A 14,784-nucleotide genomic window follows, 5' to 3' on the forward strand; every position below is an offset into this window, starting at 1 on the left:
TATTAAAAAGATCTGAGACCTCCTCTGTGCTATATTCATGGACAGATTTCCAGGTGAAAAAAGGAAAAGAATCTCCTATTATTTTATTAGAATTGTCAGTTCTTGCCCAGGTGTACACCACCAATATAAGTCATAGAAATTATGGGTATAGGAAAAGAAGAAAAAGGGGCAAGAAAATTTTAGAGGAATTAGCCAATGCAGGGGAAACTCAAAATGATCTAGGAAACTCATAATTGGTGGCTACCAACGTGGAGGAAGGGGGCGTGAAACATAGGCTAAAATTAAAATCTAAGAACATGCCCTCTTTGGGTTTATGCCCACAGGTAAAGATTTTTGTAGATCTGGTCACACAAGATATTAATCTATTAAGCGAAACCTCGCTCTCCAGTAACATCACTATTGAAGAAAATAAAGCGTTGGAAGAATTCAAGACCTGGACTGATGGGGTTTTTAAACAATCAGACAAGGGTGAGACATCCTAAGGTGGCAACCTTCTATATGTTGCCTAAAATACACAAAAATGTGGAACAGCCACCTGGCAGACCTATAGTATCTGGCTCGGATGTCTGACTGAGAAATGCGTAGCTTTGTATATAGGCTTCCCTCTTACACTCGGGACACGATGCAGATACTCCAGGAGTTCAATAATGCCAATCTTGAGGAGGGTGAATTTTTGGTAACTCTAGATGTAGAGAGTCTCTACACCAATATCAAACATGATCTGGGGTGTAGAGCTGTCGATTTCTTCCTAGGTTGTGAGCATAACTATAGTCCCAGTAGGAGGACCTTTGTCAATAGAGCACTAAAATTCATATTAACAAGAAATTACTTTATTTTTGATTCTTCCTACAAACCCAACGAACAGCAATGGCACCCACTTTTTCCAACCTGTTCCTTGGGTGGTGGGAGGAGGAAATCGTTTTTGGGGAACCTCTTCAAGCACATGTTGAAAAAATATCAATATGGCGCAGATATATTGATGATATCATATTCATCTGGAGGGGATCCGAAGACGACCTGCTAAAATTTATAGATGTTCTCAATACAAATGAATAAAATCTAAAATTGACCCTAAATTATAGCAGAAGGGAAGTAACTTTTTTGGATGTTAAAATTGGTATTGACCATAATCGTGAAATTATTAACAATTTATACAGAAAGGAGACAGCCACTAGCAGCCTCCTAGATGCACAAAGTGCCCATTTAAATAGAACTATTAGAGGAATCCCGAAGGGAGAATTACTGAGACTAAGGAGAAACTGCTGCACTTTTGAGAATTTTAAGATGGGAGCTAGGGATCTCAGAAATAGACTGAAGGAAAGACATTACACAGGGCGTCAAATTAAACAAGCATACATCTTAGCCCTCCGGACGGATAGAGATGCACTGTTGGTGGTAAAAGATAAAACAGAGAGTGATGATAAAGTGATTTTTATCACCACACTGTACGACAAGTGGCAAGAAATGAACGATATTATGAAACAACACGAGCAGGTATTGCTATTGGATGAAGACCTAAAAAAACATCTGGGTACGACTATTTCTGTAGGATATAAAAAACAAATATTATAGGACAACATATTGTTAAAAATCACTATACTAGGGACTGCATAAAAAATAAATCAGAAAAATATCCAGGTTTGTGTAAAAAAAATAAAAATATTAAAAGTTAAAAAAAAACAAACCCTTTTCTCATTTCCCCCCTAGAGCATAGTAAAAAATTAAATAAATAAACATAATTGGTATCGCCGCGTCCGTAAAAGTCTGAACTATTACAAAATATCATTATTTAACCAGCACGGTGAACACTGTAAAAAAAAATTGTAAACGCCAGAATCTCTATTTTTTGGTCACCTAATCTCCCACAAAAAATGAAATAAAAAGTGATCAAACCGTCGCATGTACACCAAAATGGTATTATTAAAAACTACAGCTTATCCCGCAAAAAGTGTGCCTCATACCACTTAATCGACAGAAAAATAAAAAAGTTATGGCTCTCGGAATTTGGCGACACAAAATAAATTTTCTTTTTTACACTTAGGTTTTTACTTGTAAAAGTAGTAAAATATAGAAAAAAAACTACATATATTTGGTATCGGCGTAATTGTATTGACCCATAGAATAAAATTAACATGTTGCTTTAATTGCACAGTGAATTCCATAAAAGCGGCGCGCAAAAAACCATGGAGGAATCGCTGTTTTCTTCATTTTCTACCCCACAAATAATTTTTTTCCCGTTTCCTAGTACATTATATGGCAAAGTAAATGGTGCTACGAAAAACTACAACTCGTCCTGCTAAAATAAAGCCCTCATAGTACTATATAGATGGAAAAATAAAGGCGTTATGGCTTTTGGAAGGTGGGGAGGAAAAAACAAAAAGGAAAATATGAAAAAGGGCTGCGGCGGGAAGGGGTTAAACGTCACCATAATCTCAATTTAAAGGAATTATCAGGATGGGCAATTTGTCATCTGACCACAGGGATAAGAGGGGGCGATATAGATTCCATGTTGCTAAAAGAGGAAAGCAAGTGGATATACAAGATTAACTCAGTGAGCCCTAATGGACTCTATGAGTCCTTTAATTTTGGCTGCTTCCTTTGAAAGTATGGTCCTTTATTTGATCTTTGAATGTCCCATCGGTAAATGGGAATTTTTATGGACTAATTGAGGGAGGAATTATTTGACAACAATGTTTTCCCTTTTTCCCTGCCCATGAGACATGATGGTTCATCTGCTCCTCTTTACAACTACCACTTTTTGGGATGATGCAAAAATACTAGAAATTCAGAATGGCAATAGCCACAATTTATGCAATAATCCATCATATTTCCCATAACTAAATAATAATAACAATAAAAAACGAAACAAAAGAAAAAATTAAAGTTCATAAAATTGCACTGAATAAAGACCATGATATCAATACTTTAATTTAAAATTGAAGGATAAAAATTGCTCCTTATAGTTCACATCCTTAGGACGGATTTTCACGAACGTGTAATACGTCCGTGCAACGCACGGACCTATGCTAGTCTATAGGGTAGTGCAGACTGTAAGTGATTTTTGCGCAGAGTGAGTCCGCTGCGTAAAACTCACGACAGGTCCTATATTTCTGCATTTTTCGTGCATCACGCACCCATTGAAGTCAGTGGGTGCGTGAAAATCACGCACACCACACGGAAGCACTTCCGTGGGACGCGCGTTATTCACGCAACAGCAGTCAAAAGTATGTTTGCAAACAAAAAAAACACCACGTGCTTTTTGTGTTTACAAACATCCAAACAAAATGTCATAATGATGGCGGCTGCGCGAAAATCACGCAGCCGCGCATCCTATGTGATGACTCACTGAGCTGTTAAGTGTCTTTTGCGCACGCAAAACACCGCGTTTTTTGCGTGTGCGCAAAATGCACACGCTCGTGTAAATCCGCCCTTAGGGTGTTCTATACGTGATTGATGAAAGATCAAATAACATACTTTATGACTTGTCTATATGTCAAAATATAAGACATTACTTTGATAGTAATGTCTGGATACCATTAATAAGTAAATTCACACCGCTATGTTTTGACGAAAATGTAAAGGAAATTATTTTACCTGTATTATGCTGACTGGCTAAATTTGCTGTCAGTCAACTGTTGACCTATACAAAGGGCCATAAACAAAAGGTTCCCGCTCCCGGAAGAAGCTGACTTTGATCATTGAAACGTACGTCGGGTAACATACCGACTTTGTAAATAGGGAAAGGAATAATAGAGGGAGAGAATAATGTAAAATAAACCATCCTTACCTTGTTTGAATGCATTAGCTGCAGCAAGTGCGAGCTTTGATGACGTCATAGTCACCTACGTCTAATACACTAGCCGCCAGTAGCCTCGGACCTAGCTGTGGCTCTGGTTTCGGTTTCGTTGCAGGGAATAACCTTAGTGCAGCGACGCTGTGGGATACTACTGCAGCTACTCAGCTATACTTAGTCCTAGGCTCTAGTCTCAGTCTCACTGCCGGGGAGACAATACCAGTGCAGCGATCCTGTGAGACGCTTTTGCAGCTATCTAGCCACATTCAGTTCTGGGCTCCAGTCCCAGTCTTGCTGCCGAGGGAGACAATCTCAGGGCAGCGACGCTGTGAGGCATTATTGCAGAGCCATACTTGGTTTATCATTTGAGCTGCCTGCTATTGATAATAGATATGCCCATAAGACCTTATGGATTAAGGTCAATTAGGTGATCTTGATGTGAGAACGGTGAACATTAAAATGACACTTTCTAGCTTTAAGAGCACTTCCTCTCTAGTCCTGGTGATACGGACACAACCATTCATACAGGATGGTGTCTCAACTCAACGGGAATTGAATAACAGAATATAGTAACACTAACATAAATAATAAAGAATAAAAATAAAAAACAATAAAGGTTTTTTTTGCCAGTGCAATTGAAAGGGGACATTGCATTGGATAATCCTTCCCTATAAATTGTCGGTATCAATCGTTATAATAATTGAAGGCGACCTAATATATATTTTTTCTTGCCCCTTTTTCTTCTTTTCCCATACCCAGATTTCCAGGTGATGCCAAGATGTCCTCCCAATGATCCTTAGGTATAGGGCCTATATCCTGTTCCCATATCACCCTTATGGGTTCCATAAGATCCCCTAAATACTTAGATAACATAAGCCTATATACTAAAGAAATCAACCCCTTAGTAGCAGGCGCTTTAGCAACATACTCCAACACTCCCAAGGCATGAATAGTCAAATCTACTGGATCACTCTGGGATTGGAGGGCATGGCGAATCTGCAGATACTGATAAAACATAGAAAAATATCCAGGTTTGTGTAAAAAAAATAAAAATATTAAAAGTTAAAAAAAAACAAACCCTTTTCTCATTTCCCCCCTAGAGCATAGTAAAAAATTAAATAAATAAACATAATTGGTATCGCCGCGTCCGTAAAAGTCTGAACTATTACAAAATATCATTATTTAACCAGCACGGTGAACACTGTAAAAAAAAATTGTAAACGCCAGAATCTCTATTTTTTGGTCACCTAATCTCCCACAAAAAATGAAATAAAAAGTGATCAAACCGTCGCATGTACACCAAAATGGTATTATTAAAAACTACAGCTTATCCCGCAAAAAGTGTGCCTCATACCACTTAATCGACAGAAAAATAAAAAAGTTATGGCTCTCGGAATTTGGCGACACAAAATAAATTTTCTTTTTTACACTTAGGTTTTTACTTGTAAAAGTAGTAAAATATAGAAAAAAAACTACATATATTTGGTATCGGCGTAATTGTATTGACCCATAGAATAAAATTAACATGTTGCTTTAATTGCACAGTGAATTCCATAAAAGCGGCGCGCAAAAAACCATGGAGGAATCGCTGTTTTCTTCATTTTCTACCCCACAAATAATTTTTTTCCCGTTTCCTAGTACATTATATGGCAAAGTAAATGGTGCTACGAAAAACTACAACTCGTCCTGCTAAAATAAAGCCCTCATAGTACTATATAGATGGAAAAATAAAGGCGTTATGGCTTTTGGAAGGTGGGGAGGAAAAAACAAAAAGGAAAATATGAAAAAGGGCTGCGGCGGGAAGGGGTTAAACGTCACCATAATCTCAATTTAAAGGAATTATCAGGATGGGCAATTTGTCATCTGACCACAGGGATAAGAGGGGGCGATATAGATTCCATGTTGCTAAAAGAGGAAAGCAAGTGGATATACAAGATTAACTCAGTGAGCCCTAATGGACTCTATGAGTCCTTTAATTTTGGCTGCTTCCTTTGAAAGTATGGTCCTTTATTTGATCTTTGAATGTCCCATCGGTAAATGGGAATTTTTATGGACTAATTGAGGGAGGAATTATTTGACAACAATGTTTTCCCTTTTTCCCTGCCCATGAGACATGATGGTTCATCTGCTCCTCTTTACAACTACCACTTTTTGGGATGATGCAAAAATACTAGAAATTCAGAATGGCAATAGCCACAATTTATGCAATAATCCATCATATTTCCCATAACTAAATAATAATAACAATAAAAAACGAAACAAAAGAAAAAATTAAAGTTCATAAAATTGCACTGAATAAAGACCATGATATCAATACTTTAATTTAAAATTGAAGGATAAAAATTGCTCCTTATAGTTCACATCCTTAGGACGGATTTTCACGAACGTGTAATACGTCCGTGCAACGCACGGACCTATGCTAGTCTATAGGGTAGTGCAGACTGTAAGTGATTTTTGCGCAGAGTGAGTCCGCTGCGTAAAACTCACGACAGGTCCTATATTTCTGCATTTTTCGTGCATCACGCACCCATTGAAGTCAGTGGGTGCGTGAAAATCACGCACACCACACGGAAGCACTTCCGTGGGACGCGCGTTATTCACGCAACAGCAGTCAAAAGTATGTTTGCAAACAAAAAAAACACCACGTGCTTTTTGTGTTTACAAACATCCAAACAAAATGTCATAATGATGGCGGCTGCGCGAAAATCACGCAGCCGCGCATCCTATGTGATGACTCACTGAGCTGTTAAGTGTCTTTTGCGCACGCAAAACACCGCGTTTTTTGCGTGTGCGCAAAATGCACACGCTCGTGTAAATCCGCCCTTAGGGTGTTCTATACGTGATTGATGAAAGATCAAATAACATACTTTATGACTTGTCTATATGTCAAAATATAAGACATTACTTTGATAGTAATGTCTGGATACCATTAATAAGTAAATTCACACCGCTATGTTTTGACGAAAATGTAAAGGAAATTATTTTACCTGTATTATGCTGACTGGCTAAATTTGCTGTCAGTCAACTGTTGACCTATACAAAGGGCCATAAACAAAAGGTTCCCGCTCCCGGAAGAAGCTGACTTTGATCATTGAAACGTACGTCGGGTAACATACCGACTTTGTAAATAGGGAAAGGAATAATAGAGGGAGAGAATAATGTAAAATAAACCATCCTTACCTTGTTTGAATGCATTAGCTGCAGCAAGTGCGAGCTTTGATGACGTCATAGTCACCTACGTCTAATACACTAGCCGCCAGTAGCCTCGGACCTAGCTGTGGCTCTGGTTTCGGTTTCGTTGCAGGGAATAACCTTAGTGCAGCGACGCTGTGGGATACTACTGCAGCTACTCAGCTATACTTAGTCCTAGGCTCTAGTCTCAGTCTCACTGCCGGGGAGACAATACCAGTGCAGCGATCCTGTGAGACGCTTTTGCAGCTATCTAGCCACATTCAGTTCTGGGCTCCAGTCCCAGTCTTGCTGCCGAGGGAGACAATCTCAGGGCAGCGACGCTGTGAGGCATTATTGCAGAGCCATACTTGGTTTATCATTTGAGCTGCCTGCTATTGATAATAGATATGCCCATAAGACCTTATGGATTAAGGTCAATTAGGTGATCTTGATGTGAGAACGGTGAACATTAAAATGACACTTTCTAGCTTTAAGAGCACTTCCTCTCTAGTCCTGGTGATACGGACACAACCATTCATACAGGATGGTGTCTCAACTCAACGGGAATTGAATAACAGAATATAGTAACACTAACATAAATAATAAAGAATAAAAATAAAAAACAATAAAGGTTTTTTTTGCCAGTGCAATTGAAAGGGGACATTGCATTGGATAATCCTTCCCTATAAATTGTCGGTATCAATCGTTATAATAATTGAAGGCGACCTAATATATATTTTTTCTTGCCCCTTTTTCTTCTTTTCCCATACCCAGATTTCCAGGTGATGCCAAGATGTCCTCCCAATGATCCTTAGGTATAGGGCCTATATCCTGTTCCCATATCACCCTTATGGGTTCCATAAGATCCCCTAAATACTTAGATAACATAAGCCTATATACTAAAGAAATCAACCCCTTAGTAGCAGGCGCTTTAGCAACATACTCCAACACTCCCAAGGCATGAATAGTCAAATCTACTGGATCACTCTGGGATTGGAGGGCATGGCGAATCTGCAGATACTGATAAAACATAGCCTGTTCCAAGTGAAATTCGTCCACCCTTGGCGATTTTAAAAAGAGAGGATGTGTCTATATGTGGATTTAACCTAAAACAGGAGAAAAAAAGAGACACGGCGCCACATAGTGCAAAATAAAAGCTGGATTAGGCGAGGGAGCAAACTTTGTTAGATGTAAGCTCACCTTGGCCAATGGACACTGTTAGGTGTCAAACGAGCATTGTGGCTGCTGCCAGGTCCAAAACACAGCAAACAGAGTTTGTTGTCCAGAATTGAAATTTGAAAAATAAAAAATTGGGACCAACGGCGCTGCAATAATGAACAGGAAAATAAGAAGCTTTAAACGGACATCACGGCAAAAGTTTAATGTCAGAGGCTACGCGTTTCAACACCGGACTGGTGTCTTCATCAGGCCAATACAAAATGTGTAGGTCAAGCACATTTATATACATACAGGAAAAGAGAAAAAACGCCAAGATAGCAGGTCAAAGGTCAGACACATTATAAGTCAGCACATAACATGTCTAAATGTGAATACATAAACGCTGACTCTACAGTGATGTTTAAAAAACACATATGACATAATCGTTCACAAAATTACATTAAAAGAAGAGAGATAGAAACGAAACGAAATATGACTAAACATGCCGTTTTTACACACATACAAAAATAAACAGTTTATATCATTAGTAGCCACAGTAATAACCGTGGCAATGTGTATAAATTCTGAGTGTTTGTCTGAGACTAAAAACAAACATAATTAAATGAATATAGCGACTATAATCCTGAGACGCTGAATTAGCGTCCCCGGTTGCTAGGTAACCTAGAAAGTACGGTGGCCGGGACATAAGCGCTGGAGCGCATAATGGAACGCACAAAGCTAAACGACGGAGAAAGAGACGAGTGGTGAACAGAGACCACCAATTCATCAATCAGGGTAAGTAAAACTCATTGTAAGCAATATGATATGCTAAAATAACATAAAAATTATATAAAAAATAATTATAATCTGGGTAATCTTATGAAAACCAGACATTGATCAAGATGTTTTTCTGACAGGGGAAAAAAACATACCACATAGCCCCCTCTCTCACATACTCCTCCACATAGCCCCCTCTCTCACATACTCCTCCACATAGCCCCCTCTATCACATACTCCTCCACATAGCCCCCTCTCTCACATACTCCTCTACATAGCCCCCTCTATCACATACTCCTCCACATAGCCCCCTCTATCACATACTCCTCCACATAGCCCCCTCTCTCACATACTCCTCCACATAGCCCCCTCTCTCACATACTCCTCCACATAGCCCCCTCTATCACATACTCCTCCACATAGCCCCCTCTCTCACATACTCCTCTACATAGCCCCCTCTATCACATACTCCTCCACATAGCCCCCTCTCTCACATACTCCTCCATATAGCCCCCTCTCTCTCACATACTCCTCCACATAGCCCCCTCTCTCACATACTCCTCCACATAGCCCCCTCTATCACATACTCCTCCACATAGCCCCCTCTATCACATACTCCTCCACATAGCCCCCTCTATCACATACTCCTCCACATAGCCCCCTCTATCACATACTCCTCCACATAGCCCCCTCTATCACATACTCCTCCACATAGCCCCCTCTCTCACATACTGCTCCACATAGCCCCCTCTATCACATACTGCTCCACATAGCCCCCTCTCTCACATACTCCTCCACATAGCCCCCTCTCACATACTCCTCCACATAGCCCCCTCTATCACATACTCCTCCACATAGTCCCCTCTCTCACATACTCCTCCACATAGCCCCCTCTCTCACATACTCCTCCACATAGCCCCCTCTCACATACTCCTCCACATAGCCCCCTCTATCACATACTCCTCCACATAGCCCCCTCTCTCACATACTCCTCCACATAGCCCCCTCTCTATCACATACTCCTCCACATAGCCCCCTCTCTCTCACATACTCCTCTACATTGCCCCCTCTCTCACATACTCCTCCACATAGCCCCCTCTATCACATACTCCTCCACATAGCCCCCTCTCTCACATACTCCTCCACATAGCCCCCTCTCTATCACATACTCCTCCACATAGCCCCCTCTCTCACATACTCCTCCACATAGCCCCCTCTCTCACATACTCCTCCACATAGCCCCCTCTCTCTCACATACTCCTCCACATAGCCCCCTCTCTCTCACATACTGCTCCACATAGCCCCCTCTATCACATACTCCTCCACATAGCCCCCTCTATCACATACTCCTCCACATAGCCCCCTCTCTCACATACTCCTCCACATAGCCCCCTCTCTATCACATATTCCTCCATATAGCCCCCTCTCACACACTCCTCCATATAGCCCCCTCTCTCACATACTCCTCCACATAGCCCCCTCTATCACATACTCCTCCACATAGCCCCCTCTCTCACATTCTCCTCCACATAGCCCCCTCTCACATACTCCTCCACATAGCCCCCTCTCTCACATACTCCTCCACATAGCCCCCTCTCTCACATACTCCTCTACATAGCCCCCTCTATCACATACTCCTCCACATAGCCCCCCTCTATCACATACTCCTCCACATAGCCCCCCTCTATCACATACTCCTCCACATAGCCCCCTCTCTCTCACATACTCCTCCACATAGCCCCCTCTATCACATACTCCTCCACATAGCCCCCTCTATCACATACTCCTCCACATAGCCCCCTCTATCACACAGTCCTCTACATAGCCCCCTCTATCACATACTCCTCCACATAGCCCCCTCTATCACATACTCCTCCACATAGCCCCCTCTCTCTCACATACTGCTCCACATAGCCCCGTCTCTCACATACTCCTCCACATAGCCCCCTCTATCACATACTCCTCCACATAGCCCCCTCTCTCACATACTCCTCCCCCTCCTTCACAGTCTCATTACCTTCCACCACAGTGTTATGTCAGGGCAGCATCCTCTTCCTCTATCTTCTCTTTCCTGCATTGAGCTGCATTAGGAGTAAGCCCCTCCCCTTCCTGTCTGATCACATGACCTCCTCCTCTCCACTCTGGCATCTACTTTGTGAGCAGGGCCTCAGCAGTAGTTACATTGGAGAAAGGAGAGAGAGATGATAGATTTATACTTTGTCTGTTATGCTAAACAGTCAGCGCCGGGGTGTGACACCTCAGCATGACAGACGTACACACAATGAAGGGGTTAATAGCTGCATTACTAGTAGCTACTTACTTAGGGTAGGGGTCAGAGAGTAACAGGAGTCAGATTTCCTGAGCTGAGTAACAGCGGGACACTGCGGGCGGTACTGCCGGGGAGGAGCAGGCATGCACACCATGAGTTCCTCCTGCTGTAGCCATTCCTTTCCCTCTACACAGGTCACGAGGAAGAGGGAAAATGCTAGAAGAGGGCTGATTGGGTGGGTGGCCCTGGGTCTGGGTCTCGTAAGTAAAATAGGTGGATACATCTGCAATGTCTGTTTGACAGCTGAGCTGCCACCAAGGCTTTAAACTACATTACTGGGTATTTTGTTCCCCAAACATAAGTGACCCAGCAATGTAGAGGATCCATTGCAGTGCTACTGCGCCAGTGTGGTGAGGGGGGCCCGCGGGCCAGTAAGAGCAGCTCTACAGTGTGACCCACCAAGCCTCACCTCATATCTCAGATTCTAGACCTGCAGCTATCTCAAACAGGCACCTAAAAACACACCTGCCCTATAAGCAGCTGTAAGGGAGCTCGTACACGCAGCGGTTGTGCTGTAAAGATTTGTAGCCAATTGCAGTGGCTTTGTGATGCAGCTTTTGGTCACGCAGCTTTTTGGTGACTCAGTACACGCGGTGCACTACCGCAGCAAGGCCGCTCTGTATATGGGCATCTTAGGTAAGCGAATCGGGAGAACATTTCTATTGATTTAAAGAGGTTGTCTGTTTTAGAAAACCCAATTTCACATACTTTAATAAGACATCCTAAATTAATAGCGGGGGTCCATTCCTGATCCTCATCTATTAGCTTGAGAGGACATCAGCTGCAAAGAGGGTCTTGCTCTGGAGGACTCGGCTTGTGCGTGCACTGCACAGACAGCCGATTGATTTTAATAGGAAATTATTCATCTTTCATTTCCACTGCGGTGGTTCTGCTGGGAAATTGAGCGCTTGCTGTCTGGTTCCCTCACAGATTAGAGCTGGTTGCTGGTGGTACCAGGACACCCTGTGAACAGCTTATTATTGACTAAAGCTGACAACACTTTTAATATGCCTGAACACGTTTGCGCAAAATGGCGTACCATTACATTCTAATTGGGGTCTTGCGCACGCAATAGCACGTAATGCTCTGCCCAGTGGATGGCATGGGCCGCACTATAAAGCCGACATCCCGCTGCATCGGCCGGTATCAGAGATAACTCCAATTCTAGCCGTTTAGCCCCTTAAATGTCGTGGTCAATGGCGACCGATGCATCTAGGTGGCTACAGAGATAGGGGTTCCCTCTGTTACCCCTTTGGAGTCCTGTGATGTGATTGCGGGGTACAGTTGGGTTGCCATGGCAAGCTAGGACGTAAAAAAGGACAAGCCCCATTGATAAGGAGAATGGTAACAACCAATTTTTAAATCATTCATATATTTCCAAGAGGAATAACAGAGGAATTGCACAACTAGAGTGCTAAGAAAAGATGATCCAGTGTTGTCATTTTATGGGAATGCAATCATTTACTAAAACAGGGAGCAGACAGGAGAATTGACATGTCCTCTTTATTAATGAATATAGAGAGGTGGTCTCCAAAGAGGACCCCTTTAAATGAACTTGTGATGGATCATTTTTAGGAAAAGTTAACAATGGCATCACAGGTAGTACTGTAGATTGAGGCAAAACTAGGCCTCTTTTCAGATGCATTTATGGTCTCTATGATATATCCACGAATAATAATAATAATCTCCTTCCCTTCAGGACAATAATGCACCAGTAAAGTACAGTGATCAGCCCAGTACAGTCCCGATGGAAAATAAAATGGAAAAAGTCATTCCAAGCAAAACTCACAATATGAGTTTTGCCTAGACCACTGGTGCGCCATCTCCGCAATCGTCCCTCTCTTCTTATTTTGCCCTTTTTTTAAATCTCCTGCTGGTTTACGGCTTCACTTCACCTGAACCGGACGTTAATTACAGCGGCCTTATCTAGCGTGTAAATTGTCAACACAACCCATGCCCCAGTGAAGAAGGATACCAGAGGGAGATTAAGAAACTGGTAATCCTAGAGAGGTTAGACAGAGAGGGGTTCAGGACAACTGGGATATTGAGGTAATATAAATAGGGAATAATAGTGTCACAAAGCACCCATATAAATATCACATATTAGTGGCCTTATAAACTATGCCATACAGTGGTCATGAATAGTATCAAATTAAAGTCCAGATGAGGCGCCATTCAGTACAGGGTCAGACAAGTGAGGGCCCCTGTACAAATACAGCGTGTGGGACTGCTTTTACCAGCATTCCTGCAGCATACATAGTTACATAGTTAGTACGTTTGAAAAAAGACACATGTCCATCAAGTTCAACCAAGGGATGGGAAAAGAAAAGGGATACATTTATAGACATAGGAGCTAATACTTTTTTGTTCTAGGAAATGATCTAAGCCTTTTTTAAAGCCTTTTTTTCTGGCATTTGTGAACATACACTTTAACTTGCCTTTCAGTTTTTCACTTTCACTATCAGAAATGTGATTATTTGACATTATTTGGGCATTATTATTTGCATTGCTGTTTTGTAACAAAAGTCTCTCCTTATCCTATTGTCTAGTCCTCTCCCCACAGTCTGTTTCTCCCCCACCAATATAGTCTGACCCCTCTCTAACCTAACTACCCCTTTATTTTCTAAATTGACCTCCCACCTCAGCCCTAGTTTAAATACTCCTCCATCCCAGGTAGAATTCTCTCCCCCAGCACAGCAGACCCCCTTCCATTTAGGTGCAAATCATCTGCAGAATACAGTTTGTACCCCAATGAGAAGTCAGCCCAGTGCTCTAGGAACCCAAAGCCTTCTCCTCTACACCAAGACTTCAGCCATGCATTTAACTCCCTGAGCTCCCGCTGTCTTTCCTGTGATCTGCATGGCACAGGCAGTATTCCTGAGAATACTACCTTGGAGGTCCTTCCCTTCAGTTTATAGCCTAGTTCTTTAAAATGATTCTTAAGTCTCCTCCACCTACCATGTATTCTATCGTTGGTACCCACATGGACCACAACAGCTGGATCATCACCAGCCCCTCCCAATAATTTATCCACCCATTCCACCACATGCCAAACCCTGGCACCAGGGAGACAGTAAACCATTCTGTTGAGGCGGTCTCGGTGACAAATTATTCTATCCGTCTTCCTGATTATACAATCCCCTACAACTACCAATTTTCTTAAGGAATAGAGGGGATCCTCCAGCTCACCTGAACATAGCAGTCCCACTGTCAGTAGCGCTCAGGTCCTCGTGTCGGCACACGCAGTAAATGGACGAGAAGGAGAAAGGAATGGATGCAGCGCTGAGACCAGGTAGGTTAGTTTAAAAACTGAAACTTCTTCCAAGATTTATTATTGCGAATAACAAAGGGAGTGAGTTAAAAGGTAGACAAGCAGTGTTCCTTCTGGATACGGTGGCTAGTTGAAGGGAATAGGCGGGTGCCTACGCGTTTCAGACGCGATCTGCGTCCTTAGTCATGGCTTCCTTGTTATTGTTATTCGCAATAATAAATCTTGGAAGAAGTTTCCGTTTTTAAACTAACCTACCTGGTCTCAGCGCTGGATCCATTCCTTTCT

The 14,784-nt window shown here is 42.1% G+C and overlaps 1 long non-coding RNA gene across 3 annotated transcripts in view; it reads right to left on the bottom strand.

The window, feature by feature from the left end:
• Positions 1–11,418, bottom strand: part of LOC142749871 (uncharacterized) — a 30,899-nt gene extending 19,481 nt beyond the window's left edge. The window contains exons 1-2 of one of the 3 annotated variants that reach the window (XR_012882494.1): positions 10,917–11,418; positions 8,165–8,289 (exon numbers count right to left, since the gene is read on the bottom strand). This is a non-coding gene — a long non-coding RNA (uncharacterized LOC142749871). The remainder of the gene's footprint in view (positions 1–8,164; positions 8,290–10,916) is intronic. The other 2 variants (XR_012882493.1, XR_012882492.1) reach the window with 2 other exon arrangements.
• Positions 11,419–14,784: the final 3,366 nt, after the last annotated feature.

The sequence above is a fragment of the Rhinoderma darwinii genome, chromosome 3 (genome assembly GCF_050947455.1).
Source record: "Rhinoderma darwinii isolate aRhiDar2 chromosome 3, aRhiDar2.hap1, whole genome shotgun sequence".
Lineage (NCBI taxonomy): Eukaryota > Metazoa > Chordata > Amphibia > Anura > Rhinodermatidae > Rhinoderma > Rhinoderma darwinii.